Consider the following 19,561-nt stretch of genomic DNA (forward strand, 5'->3'; position numbering starts at 1 on the left):
TTTTGCTATTTGTAATATGAACAAAGAGTGTCGGAGACCATGAAAGAAAATATGTTATCTTGAATTATTAAACAAGTATGTTATCTTTGTTCTAAAAAATGTGGTGAATAAAGCAACATGCAGAACACAAGCGCTGTAGTTCCACAGCTTAGACAAAAGAGGGCAGCAGAATACAAGTTGTAGTTAGAACGCTTTGTGGAGAGAGACTATGCCAATTCAGTGGCTAAGATGTTTTGTTTTGTATTCTAGCCACCATGGTATTGCTTATTGTCAGATCATCTCACGTATGGTTAGACGTTTCTCACCAGTTTTCAACCTAATCAATTTTGTCCTTTATTGTTTACTCTGATCCTTGTGTGACTGATATTAAATCAAACCAACTGACCCACATAATCAATTTACACCACCATGATGGCCTCAAGATATTCATTGACACAGGCTAGTAGTCTTTCAATTGATGGGCAGCAATGAGTGAGTGGGATTTAAAATGGATAGTCATTATGTTTTGGGCAGTTAGTGGGATCAAGATAAAAGCAAAGAGAAAGCAATAAGCCGTTTTGCTGCTATAGGAGCTTTAGCACTGCTGAGTGGGGCATATTTTTAGCTGACAGGGACCGTTATCGGCAAGCGGTGAAACTGAGCTCGAGCCGTCTCCAGTGAGAGAGGGAGAGAGATGAAGATCAAGTCATCAATAGTCAATTATCTAACACTGCTGCTCAGGTCTAAGGCATCTATAGACAATGCAGTTCTATGCATATAGCTATAAATGGTAACACAACATTGATATGAGTCAGCCAGGCTCCACATAGTAAATTTCTCTCCTTCTGCTCACTCTTTGCCAGCAATCCCCCCTGCCTGCAAGCAGATAGTGCATAAATAATTCACCAGATTAATGTGTGATGGGGAGAGAAAAATATCTGGTGAAAACGCTCTTGCATGCTCATTTCAGGCTTACTTAAAAAAAAAAAGAAAAAAAAAGAATATGTTCAAAGACTTGATTTGAACGCTAAGAAATATGAGTGATTGCGATTTTCTTGTGTTTGTTTCTTCAACAGCAAATAAGCAGGCCTATCCAGTTACTGCTGCAGTTGCTGTTTTTCAATAATGTATGCATGAGCTGCACAGCGCAGATCAGAGCATATTAAAGATGATGGGTGAGTCTGAGGCCCTGTGTGCGCCCAATGCATACTTACTGTATACATACATGTGTATCAGTACATGCTTGAACATACACACACTTGCATATCACACACTGTACACATTGCACACATACTGACAAATACACTTTATTATATAATGCATTTTCAATTTTGAACGGTTAATCACTTAAGCCTGCGATATTACCTTGTAATTGTGGTATATTAAGCACTTTCTATAATTACTCTTCAAATGTCACTTTTAAGACCACATGCTGTCGATAGTGATGAGTACAGTGCATTTACGTCCACTGTAATTTTCTCCTCCACCCCCCTCGGGAATTCTTGAGTATTCTCAGAGGGATAGGATGGACACTTTGCTTGTTTACAATCCTCCACATGTGAGATTGGATTCTTGAGAAAGTCTTGAGAAATTCTTGAATATTCTCAGAGGGATATAGGGTGGACACTTTGCTTGTTTACAATTCTCCACACGTGAGATTGGATTCTTGAGAAATGACATTTTGAAATTGCAGTGGCCATTTATTTTGTTGGTTACACCCATACACAGATACACGGCCATAAACATGCCTGCGGCTGTCCCACCATGCAAACGGCATCCATTTCCTTTTTTATCCTTACTTGTCTTATCCCAGCCTACCATGAGATCATGGATAACAGGGATCCAGTCACGCACGCACGCACACACGCACGCACGCACACACACAGAGTTGATTATGTGTACAGGGGGACTAACTGAATTACCTGGGACTTGACCCCAGCAACATGGCCAAATACATCTCCATGGATGCGGCTCTAATACATTTAACACGCTGCTCTATAGGAGCACTGGGGACCCGCTGCCCTACTAATGCCCTATTTAGACTTTTACACTTTTACCCGGCAGGGTGGGATGGACTGATCCAGTGAACTGTAACAGTGACGCTGGCTTTGGTTTCCTGTCCTAGTGGGGTTCCAGGGCGTTCCCAGATAAATTTGGCTGTTCAATAATAGCAGATGTACAAGCTCACAGCGCGTCACTTTGTGCCGTGCTGCGAGCTTGTACATCTGCTATTTTTGAATATTTAAAATAAAAATCTTGAAAGTATTGTAAAATGTTGCATACATTTTTTTTTTAACACAAATCTTCTCTTCTGGGGGTCCCTGGCACAAAACATTTTCAGATGGGCGGGGGGTCCACAGCCAAATATATACTCAATTTGGGGGTCCTTGGCATGAAAAGGTTTGAGAACTACTCGTCTAAAATGTATTGTTGTTATTATTGTTACTAGAGCCTGACAGATACTATATCGGTGTGGCCGATATATCTGCCATCATTTCACTTTTTGGACGACATTGGTATAGACGGATTTCCGCGCGACGTCATCACAGAGCAGAATGCGCAATCTGCGCATGCTCGGGGGAAACGAATTGTTGCGCCGTTCACTCTGTTGTTATGTTATGTGAAGATCATTTCTTTTTTGAATGGACATTTGACCAGAGGTGCTGCGGGTAATGGCGCCCTCTATAGGCTTCCCCCTCCTCTGCGCGGTCATATCCTCTCATGTTTACTAACAGGAAACCTGTCTATTGGCAATTATGCACTGATGTGTCCTGATTTTAGCCACCTTGTCATTATTTTCAGAAATAGCAGATCTATAAGCTTGTAGATCGTAAAGTGTTTGAATAGGGCTTGAATGGATTTACTTATATGTTAAATGTTCTCAAATAGAAACTTTAATCAAATCTAAGTTTTTCAAATTCTTTCGCAAATGTTGCACTTTTTGACAAAATATGGTTCAAAACATCGGTAATCGATGGTCTAGGTCGGACTCTTCAAAATCGGGATTGGCAACGGTTGGCCTTTAATTGTTACATAGGCATGGTTAGAGCAGCACTTGCTTCTACCTTAACCTTAGGGCCCTGTCGTTGCAGAACACCAGCTTTGAATTCAGCACTGGCTGGTTTAATGTTTAATGAGCAGTGATTTTGGACCATTCCCTGTTGCTGTGGCAGAGGAGAACATGGCCTGGTAATTGGAACAAAGACTCTTAGCACGGTGGAATTGATTGTGTTGTGCCACAGTGGCATGCCTCTGGGAAACAGGACATTGATCCTGCAGGCCACTGATTTATGCCTGTTTGAGTGGCTCGTTGCATGGTCCGCTGAACAGCACAACGGCCCTATACTGTAGCTGCTGGAAGGATTTCTGAGATGAAGATGCCCGCATTGTTTTCTTTGCACTAAATTGTTTTCTTTGCACGCTGTTTGTGTGACCATTTACTCTGTCATTTGTTGACCAGGGTTCATACCATTTACTCTGATCTCACACTTGGAAGTCCCTCCGGATAAGAGCTAAATGCTCAAACGTTATAGTATAGGTCTCAGATGATCATCAATGAACCTAGATTAGTTCAAATAATATGAGTAATTCATAGGGTAATACTATGTTTTATGAAAGCATGTTTGTGCATAGTAATTGGTTGACTAGAACTAACCTGAGAACTATACTGGTTGAATTGGAGAGCAATAAGACTCATTTTACATGTGTAAAGTGAATGAGGAATCAATATGCTGTGTGTATTGATGTTGTGTGTGCGCGCGTGTGTGTGTGTGTACAGGCATGTGTTTTGCATCATATGAGATGATAGGAAGTCTGGTCAATTGAGCAAATGCAACACAGTCACAGAACACGTAGCCTCGGAAACCCATGCCTTTTTTTTTGTTAGGACACCTGAGTTGGATGCACATAATAACAGGATATATTGTAAACACTCAGCTGGGATGCTGCCACCCATGACCCATCAATTCACTTACACTCATAACTTAAAAATCTCCAAGTCTAGATATGTATTTGAGGACATATAACAAAAAAAATAAACACGTGGCATTGCTATCTCAGAATAAACAGAATTAGGTACTGTTATTCACAGCGCGCAAACAAACGCATGCAAGGCATCGGTTTCCACATTGAAGTTCCATTTGGCAGGACATCTTAAAATGTTTTTGGATTACATAACGCTGCTTTTATTGGCTGTACTGTATTGTAAAACAATCCAAGGTGTCAGATTCAGAACATTCAAAGGCTAGACTGTGACTGTGTTCTCTTTGGATGAAACCCAGACTTTGATGAGGTGTTTGGGTCAGACCCAGCAAGTCTTTGATAGGCTGACTGACTGTTCACAGATAAACAGTAGAGTAGCCCGGAGCAGTGGTTCTCAAAGTGGGGTCCTTGAGGGGGTTCCAGGGGGTCCCTAGCAAAATATAGCATCAACAGTTTAAATTCTATACACTGGGTATTTGAAAATAACCGATGTACAAGCTCACAACGCGTCACATTGTGAGCTTGTAGATCAGATATTTTCCAAGAATCTTTGAAGAATTTTTTGAAACATTTTAACAACGCAAATCTTGTATGGGGGGTTCCTAGCACAGAATATTTTCAGATGGGGGTCCGCGGTCCTCTACCAGGAACATTTTGAGAACCACTGGCTTAGGGGGTATTTTTCTTCTCCCATAGCATCACATTACACACCATAACCCCCTGTTCTCAAACACTTTAACATAGAACTTAAATATCATCAGTGGTCTGTGATGACATCTATGCAGCCATGCCAAGATTTAATGCATTCTTGAATCCATATGAAAACCATAAACACAGTTACTAAAATATGCATTCTCTCTCTCGCACACACACATGCATGCACATGCAGGGACAACACATTAGAGGTGCAGTGAGTCATTTTCTTTTCTTAAAATAAGTGTTAAATAGCTCTATATTCTGATAGCAATCAGCAATTTATCCAATCAGGAGAGAGAACTCAAACAGTATAAACAAGTGAAATTAAAGTGATATGACACAAAGAAATGAGCAGACATAAAATTTAAGCTGATTCATGGGTATTCTCCTAATTGGATTAAATTGGCAACCCAAAATCGATTTTCTGTTTCATTGGAGAGATGAACAAACACTCCATAGCAATGACTATCTGAATATAGAGCTTCAACCTTCTCACTTTCGTTTTAACCAAAAACATATCAGGCATATCTTTAAAATAGCCTATTGTGTTGGTTGATTGTGTGAACATATAGGCCAATAGGCTAAACATTATTTGGAGAAGGAACTTATCAATTTTTTTCTTCATTGTTTGGCTACAAAATCACACGTACACCATGCATGCCACCATAGTGTGGAGCCCCCCCTACCCCCAGCCTCCAGTGGTGGGGTTGCCATGTTTGCTTATTATAAGCAACTTTTGGCTTGTTCTTCTGTAAAATCTCTTGTAAATATTGGTTGTTGAGGGACCCAAACTGGGACCCAAACTAATGATAATATTTCACTATACTTCTTTAAACATTTGTTTTCTAATTTATAATAATAATAATACATTTTTATTTATAACGCACTTAGAAAATCTCAGAAAATGTATGGAATTTCTTTGATTTTTTTTTTTTTTTTTTCATGTATGAAATGTTTTTGAAAAAACATTGAATTCTTTTCTAATCCTTGAAAAATATTGCTTTTTTTGTTTAGTTTTTCTTGTAAAAAAAAAAAAGAAATAATAACGAAATCTATAGGAAAAAATAAATAAATAAAGGGATATTTATTTACTCCTGACCCATAAAAATTGGTCCGCGACCCACATATGGGACCCAATATTTCCCATACAGTGGGCCTAGTCGCTTCTCTTTGGGCTTGTTTTCATAGACCTGGTTTGCTTATTTCTCTCTCAAAATCTGGCATCTCTCCTCTCTATCCTACCTCTCCTCACACACCGCGCCTTGGATGCAGTCAGACAGTCAGTGTGACAACAAGCTGAAGCAGCAGCTACAACGCAGAACTGTTGAGAGAGACAACCCTAACGGTCCATCTGATCGCACCAGGCTCTGCACAAATCAAACCCAAAACGATGACATTCATACAGATGCGACAGAAGCCATCCGTTATTTGACAACTTGTTTCGACCCCGTTCCTTAGCCTTGATCGCTGCTGCTCCTTGCTGTAAAGCGGTAAGTGTTTATGTTATGATTATGATGCTCTCCTCGCATGGTGCCCAACTGTTGGTGCGGCATATCGTGGAGGATGAGGATGATGATGATGGCACTTGGCGATGTCTTAATATTCGGTATACATGTGCTGTATAGGCCACTGTTTCCCAAACAATGGGTCGGGACCCATCTTTGGGTTGTGGACCACCAATGTTTATTTATGGGTCATGAGTAAATGTCAAAACATTTTTTTTCAAGAATAAAAAAAATCAATGATTTTTCAAAAGAATTACATGAATAAATGAATAAAATTTTAAAAATCCAAGAAATCCCATAAATTAAAATCAGCTTGTAGATCTGCTATTTTCACTAGTTTGGGTACCGGCCGGGTAAACGTCTAATTTCTATTTTGGGTCTTGAGCTAAAAAGTTTGGGAACCACTGGAATAGAGCGTAATTTACGACATTATTAATCACTCTAATGTCATTGAATGGGCATGTGGCTCAAAGTGGTGACAGTTACTATTGTATTTAGTCATTCTCATAGCGTGTAGGTCTATTTTTGGAGGATAAGAAACACTAAATAGCCTATTAGTGTGAGCTGGGATTAATGAATTGCTCCAGTCTGTTCTTAGTTTAGCAACATTGGCCAATTAATAACTGGTAAAAAACTACACAGGCATGGACGGGACTGGGTGTTATTATTATCATCAGTGTCACTGATGATACCCAGCTGGGCTGGCACATTAGATGGAATCTAAACAATCCAGGTGCATGGACAGTCACTGTGCAAAATGTAATCTATTATTTTTAAAAAATCCTTTACATTTAATCATATTCCACGGAAAGAGTGAAAATGTACTTATTTTCATCTTATTATCTATCTATCTATCTATCCTACATCTCTACTGTATATATTGCTACCTACCCTCATGGCATTTATTTGATGGAGATATAGGCTAGGAATAGTTTCTGGACATTGTGACATAATTAGCCATCTAAGGGAAAAGGTGAGACTAGTGTGAAAGTGCTAGGAGGTGCGTGTTATTCAGCTTTTCAGTTTAACAATTGAATAGACTACTAGGCAACACACCTCTATGTTATTAAAGCCTGCAATAGTGCAGGTGTGTGTGTGTGTGTGTGTGTGTGTGTGTGTGTGTGTGTGTGTGTGTGTGTGTGTGTGTGTGTGTGTGTGTGTGTGTGTGTGTGTGTGTGTGTGTGTGCGTGCGTGCGTGCGTGCGTGCGTGTGTGTGTATGTGGTGAATGGTGCATTTATTTTTTAGCGCCTTTATCCAAAATGCTTCATAATGTGCATTACATTCACCCATTCACACACCGATGGTGGAGGAAACAATGCAAGGCACCAACCTGCTTATCGGTAGCAGTTAAGGTACTGAGTGAACCTCCAAGTTAGGGGTTCACGCAGTGCCTTGCTCAAGGACACTTCGACACCAACCCAGGGGGAGCCGGGGGATCAAACCGAGAACCTTCCGCTTCCCAACCGGCTGTGTGTGTGTGTGTGTGTGTGTGTGTGTGTGTGTGTGTGAGAGAGAGAACTGTAGAGTAGCCATATTATAGGCTGTTGTCATCTGCCAACACTTGAGCTAAGCCAAGTGCATGCATGGTGAGGTGTGAGATTATGTCATGTTGGCATTATAGCAGGTGTGTATATGAACACGCACACACACACACAAACATTTTGGTATTTATATGCTTGTGAGGACAACAACCGGTTAGGACCGCAAATTTGTGGTGAAATACTTTTTGATCTCTGATGTCATCAATGTGACGCTATTACGATATATGTCATAGTACTGATGTAATAGACTTCAAGTGCTATGATAATGCACTAAGTATGGGTACAACGGGTACAACAGAAACTTTGGGTACAACGGGTATTGCATAACTGGGTGGGGCATTCATTCCCAACATGCATCGTTCCCGACTTGCATCGTTCCTGAGTAGGGCAATGCCTACAGGCATATGTTAAACATTGTCTATCTAAACAAATCACGTTCATTGTAACATATAACTCAAAGTTACTTGTATAATAATTAATATAACTTATTTGGCAATTGTAATAAATTGTACTACTGGTTACTGGTGAATGTAATATTTGACTAATACTGTATACATCTAAACAAAAAGTTCAGAAATGTGCGTTTGGTAGATTATGTCTCTGTTGTTATACCAATACTTCTTGCCAATACTTTTATTTTATACCTTTATACCTTTTTATGAGAAACACAGCTGAATAAGCAGAATAGGCTGTTTGCCATCGGCAGTATAAAGTGACGGTATAAAGTTATTGTCAATAAGCATTGTCACAACAGAGGCATAATCTACCAAACACACATTTCTGAACTATATTATTGCCCTACACTGATTTTCAATACATCTTAGTTTCAGCAGTGTTAGGAATTATATTTAAAGGGATATTCACTGGGGTAATTTTAACGCCTACTCAGGCTTTTGTTAGCACCCCAGATAGTTTTTAAGTTGCTTGATTCAGTGTTTAGATATTTGATATTCATTTTATCAGACACGCCCCCTTCCTATGCAAACCCAATGTAACTTCAAACTCCATTTTAACCATGATAGATTCAATGAAAACACTCGTCCTTGGTTCTGGTGACTGATATTGGCCTTCTTCTAGAGAATTTTCACACACACGCGCATATACGCACACACGCACACACGCACACACGCACACACGCACTTTTAGATCCAGTCCTATTTTAAAGCCTGCGAATGCGGGACTCGCGTATCCGCACGCCTGGTGTAGCCGGTATCATTGATATCAATTGGATCTAAACAAACGCATACGCTCGCTTTGAAAAGTCTGGTGTAGATGCAGCGTAATGCGTGAGGGCCTGGGGCCGTGTTTTTTCAATTACTTTTTTCATTTATTTTTTATAATTTTTTAAAAACACGGCCCCTCACCTATTAGAAGGACAATATCAGTCACCAGAACCAACCTTTACAATGAATCCAACATGGTTAAAATGGAGTTTGAAGTTACAATGGGTTTGTATAGGAAGGGGACGTGTCTGATAAAATGAATATCAAATATCTGAATCAAGCAAGCAATCAAGCTTAAAAACTGTCTGGAGTGAAACTCAAAAGCCTGAGTAGGCGTTAAAATTACCCCAAACATGTTTGAAAGTGAAATATCCCTTTAAGCCAGAATATTTTATTTATAGTTCTGTGTTGCTTCACCTTTAACTTCTGATACTTCCCACTGCTGTTGTAGGTATTTGGGTGTGTGGAAGAAAAATCAAATGACATCAGTATGGTTTCAATAAGCGTACACCATTACTACTCAATTAATCACATTTGATTTTACATTACATTACATTTACACAGCTTCCAATGATTAATGAAAACAAATAATGGCTATAAAACCATTATTGTGCCACATTTCAATTTGAAATGATGCTCTCGTTTTATCTTGTGTTATTTTTCTTGTGCTCTTTAGCTCACAGCGGTGTGCTTTCACTCTCAGTTAGGCTTGTGTCATGTTTAGTTCGGCTCAAGCTAAGATAAGGCATAGAGAGAGGCTCAGAGAGCCCTTGGTCAACAAGAAAGGTAAAACCAATTCAGCAGTTTACAAACCGCTTTGTTTTCAAAGAGTCTGACTTGGAGCAACACATATTGTGCAAGATTCATTACACAGTGGTGTCTGCTCCAAGGCAATATGACCTATTAGATTTATCAAATACAAAGTGGTCTATGAGCCAGCCAATAACAGAGCAAAATACAGAGTAAATACAAGTTTTGTTTTTTTCAATAAATGCTTGTTAACAAAGTCAATGAGTAAAATGTAGTTAAATAATTGTTATCTTAATTCTGACCAATATTGATGATTATGATTTTATGCCATAATCACGCAGTAAAGTTGTTCTCAGAGAGTGTAGGGGTCCATTTGGTTGCATGTTACTTTACACTATCATAGTTAACTGAACACTCAGTATTTTGCAATGAAGACGTGTACAGTACAGAAGTTCATCGTTGAATTGTGTAAATATGGAAGTGTAAGGGAAAACATGACAATACCTTAAGCCGGTGTCCGACTAAGCACCAAAACCCCACAAGTCCCCTCTTATCTGTCTGTTTGGCCTCCATCTTGGCACTGTGCCCTCACAACAACTGAGGGGCACATACTATAAGTCACATGCGTCTATCAAGTATTCATGGCTTTCTGTGCGACACACAGTTTATTCCACGGTTGGATGGGTATGTGTAGTGTACCAGCTTTCTTTCTTTTTTTCTTCCCCCCCCCTCTGAATGCAGCTGTGAGCTATCTGCTATGAGCCTTGTAGGAGGCCTTAGAAGGAAGCCAACTCTGCTGAAACCTTCACCAGGACAATTCGGGTGAAGTGTGTGTGGGAGGGAGAGAGAGATTATAAAAGTATGTTTTTATAAGAGGGACAGAGAGTGAGTGTGTGTATGAGACCAAAAGGGAGGGAGAGCATGTGTGTGTGTGTGTGTGTGTGTGTGTGTGTGTGTGTGTGTGTGTGTGTGTGTGTGTGTGTGTGTGTGTGTGTGTGTGTGTGTGTGTGTGTGTGTGTGTGTGTGTGTGTGTGTGTGTGTGTGTGTGTGTGTGTGTGTGTGTGTGTGTGTGCGTGCGTGCGTGCGTGCGTGCGTGCGTGCGTGCGTGCGCACGTGCGTGCGCACAGCCTACAGCTTAGATGGAGTCGTGGGGAGAGATATGTCAGATAGAATCAAGGTATCTGTCAAGTCAAAAGGCCACGCCGATCAGTTTGCACTGGATCATCCACCATCAAACAGCCATGCACACATGCATTACACACACACACACACACACACACACACACACACACACACACACACACACACACACATGCACATTGCACAGTGGGATGCCGTTCTTAGAACTGGCAGATGTAAAGGCCAGTTAGTCATATGCACATGCGCACACAAACATACAAACACACACATGCACACACACACACACACACACACACACACACACACACACACACACACACACACACACACACGCATGCACACACAGCCTGACCACACATCAGAGCTATAGCTCACCGCTGCTGGCCTGAGTACTCTTTGAAATGAAAGTCGAACTAGAAAAAGTCAATCTTAGCCAATCAGGATGAAATACGAAAAATCGGACAGGTCCGTCTTGAGGACATGACTATAGAGATAAGGTGCACCGATTTGCGTGATGTCCGGACAAAATCTGTAGGATTAATAGCAAAGAAATTGTTTTGCAAAAATCGGCCTCCTGGTGGTGCTATAACAGGCAATCGGACGCTGCGTTCATGATTTGAGGCATTTTGTTGAAAACTGACCTCTCCTGCAGACTTTAAATGCCAATCTTAGTCAATCAGGATGGATTATGAAAAATTGACACATCCGTCTTGATCACATGACTATAGAGATAATGTGTACTGATTTGCATGATGTTTGGACAAAATCTATAGGAGTAATATATTTTTTTCCCCTGTGCTTTGCTACAATAGGCCAATGTGAAAAGGGTGGCATTTCTACCTCGGCCTAGTGGGAATGTGCGTGAAAAGTCTCACGGCAATCGGACGCTGCGTTCATGATTTGAGGCATTTTGTTCAAAACGAGCCATTCCTGCAAACTTTAGATGCCAATCTTAGCCAATCAGGATGGAATATGAAAAATTGGACAGATGGACGGACAGACGCACAGGGGGCAAAACAGACAATTACAACTTTTACGCTTCATTATATTAATGAGTGAGCTTAATCTGTGGGTGTGTGTGGTTGTGTTTGTTGAAATGAGGTTTCTTGTGTGTGTGTGTGTTGTGTGTGTGTGTGTGTGTGTGTGTGTGTGTGTGTGTGTGTGTGTGTGTGTGTGTGTGTGTGTGTGTGTGTGTGTGTGTGTGTGTGTGTGTGTGTGTGTGTGTGTTTTAGTGTGTTTTAGTGTGTTTAACGTTGCGAGCATGCGTTTGTGTGCATGTGATTTTGTACTTGTAGGCTGACTAACACCTGTAGGCCACAGTGCACTGGCTAAGCGGTACACCTTAACAAAGATATGGTTCCAGATTAGGGTTTGTGATTGGCTGAGGATCTAGGGGTTGTTTTGTGTAGGCCTCTTCAGACTGGATTTGCTAATGAGATACCGAAGTGTTGTATAACACACACACACACGCACACACACACACACACACACACACACACACACACACACACACACACACACACACACACACACACACACACACACACACACACACACAAACATAACTGTTTTCCTTGTGGGAACCAAATAGGGTCCCCACAATATTAATAAAACATTAATATCGCGCACGTAGGCGCACCCACGTATGCACGGGTGCACGGGTGCACGCACGCACGCACGCACGCACGCACGCACGCACGCACGCACGCACGCACGCACGCACGCACGCACGCACGCACGCACACACACACACACACACACACACACACACACACACACACACACACACACACACACACACACACACACACACACACACACACACAGACACACACACACAAAAATACACACAAAAATACACAGAGACAGAATCATAATCAGAATAGACACATTGACATAGACATTGTATTAACATACAAGCAAACCGACACATAACTGAATGCACACACAAACACAAACACACACACACACACACACACACACACACACACACACACACACACACACACACACACACACACACACACACACACGCTACACATGTGTAACCTGAGAATTAGGTCAACGATGAAAGGGAGATGAAAGCGATTACGTGGAAGCAAGTGATGGAGATCTTAAAAGCATAGCGAGAGAGGCTACAGAGAGAGAGAGAGAGAATGAGAGACCTACATACTAGCTCTTATCTTCTTCCCTCTGGATCTGACCGCGTTCCGACGCACATTCCTTCTAGAGGTCCAGCGGTAAATAAGACAGGGAGGAGAGCACGGGTCGATCCCAGCAGCTTTCATCCTGACCTGCAGTGTCATGCTGGGTGTCTGGTCTGGGACAGGGAAGAGAGGAGGTCACAGACGGAGAGGGGGGGCGGGGGGCTGTCAGAGACACAGGGAAGAGGAGAGGGCTCGACCCATGCCAGATCTTGGATCTGATGCCAATCCCGATTTTGGAGAGTCCTAGAGCACCGATTATGTTTTGAGCGATGTTTGATGGACAAGCAAACAAATGAATATGAAATAAACATACAGTAAGAGTTCTTACTGTATGGTGTGTGTGTGATATGAAATGTGAGCTTACCATAATCACAGTAATCCTTAATCATATTCCATTAAATTCAAACAAAATAACTGTATTTTATTAGATATTATATTGATATTATAGCTATTTTCTCCAGCTCCCTGTGGTGCATGAACCCCCACCACTATTGTGTGGGGTGGGTCTATGATGGACCCACCACGCACAATAGTGGTGGTCCCCGGGTTGCTATTAGTCAGGATAGTGGTCCCTGGGTCAAAATTGAAAACCCCTGCCCTAGACTAATAGATAGCCTAGACTATAGACTCAGACACAGGTCTGAGAGAGTTTGGCAGGGACAGGGACTTTCTAGTCATCTTTGCATTGTCTGAGCTGCTATGTTATTTATGTTATATTAAGTGACTGTTTGATGACGTTCTTTCCATGAAATAAATGATTGATTTTAGAGTGCCCGAAGAATGAACTGAATTTGAAAGTTTGTGATTGACTGATTTCTTGGTGCGGTGCAGTTTGGGACTGGTAGTTGACTTAGTGTAGGCTATCCAAGCCCCCAGAACCGCTGAGGATTATTGAAGCCACAGAAATCTGGTATTGCAAGACTGCATTTGTAATTCTACTGCGCATGCTTCTATCGTCTGAAACGTTAGTGTGCCGACTCTATTGGCTCCAACGTTGGCCCCTGGGCCCTGCCTGTCTGTCCGTCCGTGTTCATTTGTCTGTGAGCAGCTACCACACAGCTACCACACAGCTACCACTCACCATGAACGCAGCATCTGATTGCCGTGAAACTTTGCAGGCACACTCCCAATAGGCCAAGGAAGAATGTCCAGCCCAGTTATTTCCAAACTGACCCTCATAGTGATGCTATAACAGCCCACTTCCCGTTTTGGCCTATAACTCTTGAACCATAGGTCGTACAATCAAAATGCACAAGGAGTTTAGGAGTATAGGAGTGTAGGAGTGGTGGAGGAAGTACTCAGATCATTACTTAAGCAAAATAACTATTGAAAATAAGTATTTAATATGCAATATAAATGTACAGAACTATTATCCCAATGTACTTAAGATATTGAAAGTAAATGTATTACACAGCCCAACTCTGATTATGTTATTATATAATTAAATATTAATTCAAATTATATAATTTCATTGGGACTTCAGAACCATTAATGCTCAAGAGGCATTTTCATTGTGCAGCTGCCCGAAGCACTGCTACTTTTTATATACTGTATAGTTTATACAGTACGTAACATAATAAAGCATGATCATTTATAAGATTTAATACTGAAGCAGAGCACAAACACACATTGTACTTAGCCACTTCAGCTCTATATACTGTATAGTACTTTGTCATACAACAAATAGCTAAAATCTACAAGATCACAGCGCATTGCAGTCTCAAAACAGTATCCTTCTCCAACCGTCTGTCATGGTTTTGTAGTGTACATCCAAATAGTCCATGTGCAAGTGCAAGTGGGTTCACCAGGATAGCGACCACCAGCTTCCTCCTCATCCTCCCCCCTGACACCACCTCCAAAATTGTCCAGTTTAACTCCAATTTCCCACACCCACACTTTCTCAGTGGTGGAAAAAGTACTTACTTAAGTTAAAGTATCAATAATGCAATGTAGAAGTACTCTGTTATGAGTAAAAGTCTGTTATTCAAAATTTACTTGAGTAAAAGTACAAACGTTTTGGTATCAAAATGTACTTAAAGTACCAAAAGTAAAAGTACTAAAATGTTTGAAAATAGCAGATCTACAAGCTCACAACGCGTCGCGATGCAACGCGTTGTGAGCTTGTAGATCAGCTATTTTCAAATAGCCTAGGTATACAATAGGGCTGAAGTGGTTAATGTATGTTTTATAATGTAATAATGTATATCTGCAAAGTAACTAGTAACTAAAGTTTTCAAATGATTGCAGTGGAGTAAAAGTGCAATATCTGTCTCTGAAATGTAGTGGAGTAGAAGTAAAAGTACTGAAAATTGGAAATACCCCAGTAAAGTAAAAGTACCTCAAAATTGTACATAAGTACAGTACTTGAGTAAATGTACTTACTTTACACCACTGCACTTTCTGATATGAGCGATAAAGCCATCGCAGGTTTAGTACTCACAAATGGCAAATGCCACCGATCATCCCCTCAATCGTCACTTTACACTCATGCCATCTGGACGAAGATACAGAACAAAACAAAAAACAACAACAAAACGTTAGTTTTAGTAGGAGTTTTGTCCCTTCAGCCATTGCTGCACTAAACAGACTGCCTCGCTGTTGGTTTGTGTATCCTGGGGACTTTGTGTATCATCTTGGTGTTACAGTATGTTGTTTTGTGCTACATTGTTATGTGTTTTCTGTGGAGCAGACTGTGAAGCTGAATATCCCTGTGGGACAATGATTAACTATAGAGCTAGCCTTCCTCACCACCAGCTTGTTTCATTTGTTGGCATTCCTTGTTTTGATCTTACCAGGATCAGCTGTTATAAAAAAATAATAATATTGTTTTGCCAATTATTTTTGGGGCCCACTTGCAATATGCTCAGGGCCCACCAGTGGGCCCCAGCCCACAGATTGGGAATAGGCTCTATGCACAGCAGCCATATTGGAAGGAAATTGGGCCTCTTCCTTACTCCACAGGTGTTACAATGATTCTAATGAAGGCTCTGTTCCATTTACTGTAGCACAGTGGTTCTCAACATTTTTTATTTCAAGGACCCCCATAACTCTGAGAGTGTACAAATGGAACCAAATGGACCCGTAAGGGTCCATTTGGTTCCATTTGTTACACTCCTGTTACACTCCTGTAAGGGGCCATTTGGAACCCCCCTCAAGGAACCATGAGGGTCCCTGGACCACACGTTGAGACCCTCTGGTGTAGCAGAGTGTTTCCAGTGAGCCAACGTGCACATTAACCCTGACTCTGTTTGACCAGAATGGAACAGAGCCTTCATTAGTATCATTGGTAACGCCTGTGGGGGTGCTCCTTCCATTCCGACATCTCGCCACTCCGACTAGTGGCTTCCGCGTGCGGTTAGGGTTAGGTATAGGGTTCGTTAACGTCGGAAAGGCGACATGTCGGAAAGGCGAAATGCACCCACGCCTGTGAAGGTCTTTACAATATGGTTGCTGTGCATAGAGCCTATCACTGGGGTAGAGGGAGTCAGAGACAGGGGGGTGTGGTGAGAAAAGACAGAGTAACTCTGGGTTGGCTGCCAGCGTTCGAGGTGGGAAAGGAGAGATAGAGGAGTGAGGAATGAAGGGATTGATGAACAGAAGGATAGAGGAACCGAGGGATGAAGAGACGGGAGGAGGATGGAGGGAACAGAGCCAGAGATAGAGGGATAGCAGTGGGATGGAGAGAGAGAGATGTCACTGGCCCCATTTAGACTCACCAGAGCAAGCAGGAAAGCTCCCTGTCTCATCCATCATACCGCTCTTTAACCCACTTTTCCCTCTCTCGCCTTTCATTTCTCTTTTCTTCCTGCCAGCATCCCCCCCTTCCATCTCTCCACCACGGCCCCATCCTCCCGGTGGTGTAAAGTAACTGAGTACATTTACTAAAGTACTGTACTTAAGTAAATCTTTTAGGTATTTTTTTTCTACTGGAGTGTTTCCAATTTCCAGCGCTTTTACTTCTACTCCACTACATCTCAAAGGCAAATGTTGTACTTTTACTCCACTACAATTATTTGAAAACTTTAGTTACTATAGTTACTTTGTAGAATGTAGAGTTTTATTATTATTACAAAACATACATTAACTATTTCAGCCCTTTATACATTTCGGCCATTTGAAAATAGCCGATCTACAAGCTCACAATGCGTCGCGATGCGAGGCATTGTGAGCTTGTAGATCTGCTATTTTAAGATTTTTATACACGTTATACATTTGAAAACTTGTGAGTACTTTCTACTTTTGGTACTTTAGGTACATTTTGGTAATTTTACATCAAATTTAGAATTCCGGACATTCACGAGTATTTCTTGCAGTATTGATACTTTTACTTAAGTAAAACATTTGAGTACGTTTTACACCACTGCATTCTCCCAAACAGTATATACTGCTGCTACTGTTTGAGGAGCGAGAGGGCGGGCAGACAGATGGAGCAGTTCAGTGGCCTGTCGTTCGGACAGGCTATATACTTTGTGGGTGGCGAAAGAGAGAGAGACAGAAAATGATGAAATTAGGATGGAATGTGGGGGGGGGCGGGGGGGGGGGGGGCGGGGTGTTACTCATCTCTTTAATGCACTGTAGTAGAGAAAGGGGTGGGTTATAGGACATATAGGACAACTGCCAAATGTCTTATGTGCTTGAAGAAAAGGGTTGTTTATGTGTCACGAGATGTAAACATATTCTTTTTTTTTTTTTTTTTTTACAATTGTTCAAAGGTTTAGTGAAAGTGCATGGCTTTTATTCAAATCACACGCATAGTATTCATTGTTGTTCGATAAACAAGAGGGAAGAGATGAAAAAAATAAATTAGGAGATGAGAGAAAAAAAAACCTGAGTCCCCACGGCGATGTGCAGAGAGAAGCAATGAGAGCCATTGAGACCACTTTGGCATGGTAGCGATGATCCAAGTGGTTTCCCAATTCTCAAAGGGCTGCCTGTTCAATTCAGTCGAGGTATTAGAGGCACAGGTGCTGAAAACACGTTCAGCGCAGCTCAGCTATGGACAGAGTACAAAGAATACGTATATTAGTTCCATGGGGAGGGAGGTACTTCCAGACCCAGGCATAGTTGTGACCGCGAGGCTTTGCGTCCTCGCCTTACCAACAGGACAGCACATTTCAGACAATTTGTCTGAAAACATGGTGTGACCGATCGAATTAATGTCTGCTGTCGTCGGGTGATGTGGATGGGCTGACTCAGTTACTCACCTCATTAAATATCTGATTGGCAACAAATTTGATTGATCCAGCGGGAGAGGCTAGGCCAAAGGTCCCCGGAGAATGTCGTTTCAGTTCATTTCATCGTTGTTGTTGTTTTTTTCTCCTTCTGATTAGCCTATGTATGTGTATGTGTGGTGTGTGTGTGTGGTGTGTGTGGTGTGTGTGCGTGCGTGCGTGCATGCACACGTGTGCGTGTGGGCCTGTTACGAGTAATGTTGCACTGAAGATTATATCAACTGTGAAATGGCACATGAATGTATCTGGTTACTTTAATTAAGAAAGAAAGATTAAGAAATCTAATCTGTATCAGAGCAAAATGCATTACCAGGGATTTGGCCGTTTATCCAAGTCCATGAGCCAACGCAGTGGAGTCAGTCAGCTCTGTCATTCAATATTTTGCTTCTTTTACCTCCTACACTCTCTGGCACGTACGTTTAGCACAGCAAGTGTGTGTGTGTTCCGTTTGGCTCCCGGTCAACCTACGGCCTGGCAAGCTCACGTTGTCGTGTGTGTGTGTGTGTGTGTGTGTGTGTGTGTGTGTGTGTGTGTGTGTGTGTCTACAGGCATGTGTTTTGCATCATATAAGATGATAGGATGAAGTCCAGTTGGACGCACCTAGAAGCCAGCCTTCTGCTCTTCATGATCAGATAGGTACTAAAGTGCAAACAGAAAAACCCATGTAGATACAGTATAAACACACACACACACACACACACACACACACACACACACACACACACACACACACACACACACACACACACACACACACACACACACACACACACACACACACACACACACACACACACACACACACGCATAATAATATACACACAAACACAAGACACTAGGCCAAAGCAGGCGTTCACAGCAGACAGACAGACAGACAGACAGACAGACAGACAGACAGACAGACAGACAGACTAGACACCAGTCCAAACAGAGAGGTTTGCAGGCATCCCCCTCCATATCGCAACCTAGGATATTGCCATGGTAACCTCAACAGGAAGTGTGTTACAGCTGCTGTCTGTCGTTCTGCACTGCCGGTATGATTCTGTATGATGGATTTCTCTCTCTTTATTTCTCCCTGGCAGAGAGAGAGAGAGAGAGAGAGAGAGAGAGAGAGAGAGAGAGAGAGAGAGAGAGAGAGAGAGAGAGAGAGAGAGAGAGAGAGAGAGAGAGAGAGAGAGAGAGAGAGAGAGAGAGAGAGAGAGAGAGAGAGAGAGAGAGAGAGAGAGAGAGAGAGAGAGAGAGAGAGAGAGAGAGAGAGAGAGAGAGAGAGAGAGAGAGAGAAAAACAAGCTACTGTATGATGTCAGA

The 19,561-nt window shown here is 41.8% G+C and overlaps 1 protein-coding gene and 1 long non-coding RNA gene across 2 annotated transcripts in view; both read right to left on the reverse strand.

The window, feature by feature from the left end:
• smap2 (small ArfGAP2) overlaps positions 1-19,561 on the reverse strand; it is a 248,994-nt gene that overhangs the window by 153,716 nt on the left and 75,717 nt on the right. The window lies entirely within an intron of this gene.
• LOC311061548 overlaps positions 1-19,561 on the reverse strand; it is a 197,056-nt gene that overhangs the window by 75,102 nt on the left and 102,393 nt on the right. The gene's annotated exons all lie outside the window — the stretch shown is intronic.

Source organism: Gymnoscopelus microlampas (assembly GCF_963454915.1).
Source record: "Gymnoscopelus microlampas genome assembly, chromosome: 15".
In the NCBI taxonomy this organism is placed as follows: Eukaryota; Metazoa; Chordata; class Actinopteri; order Myctophiformes; family Myctophidae; genus Gymnoscopelus; species Gymnoscopelus microlampas.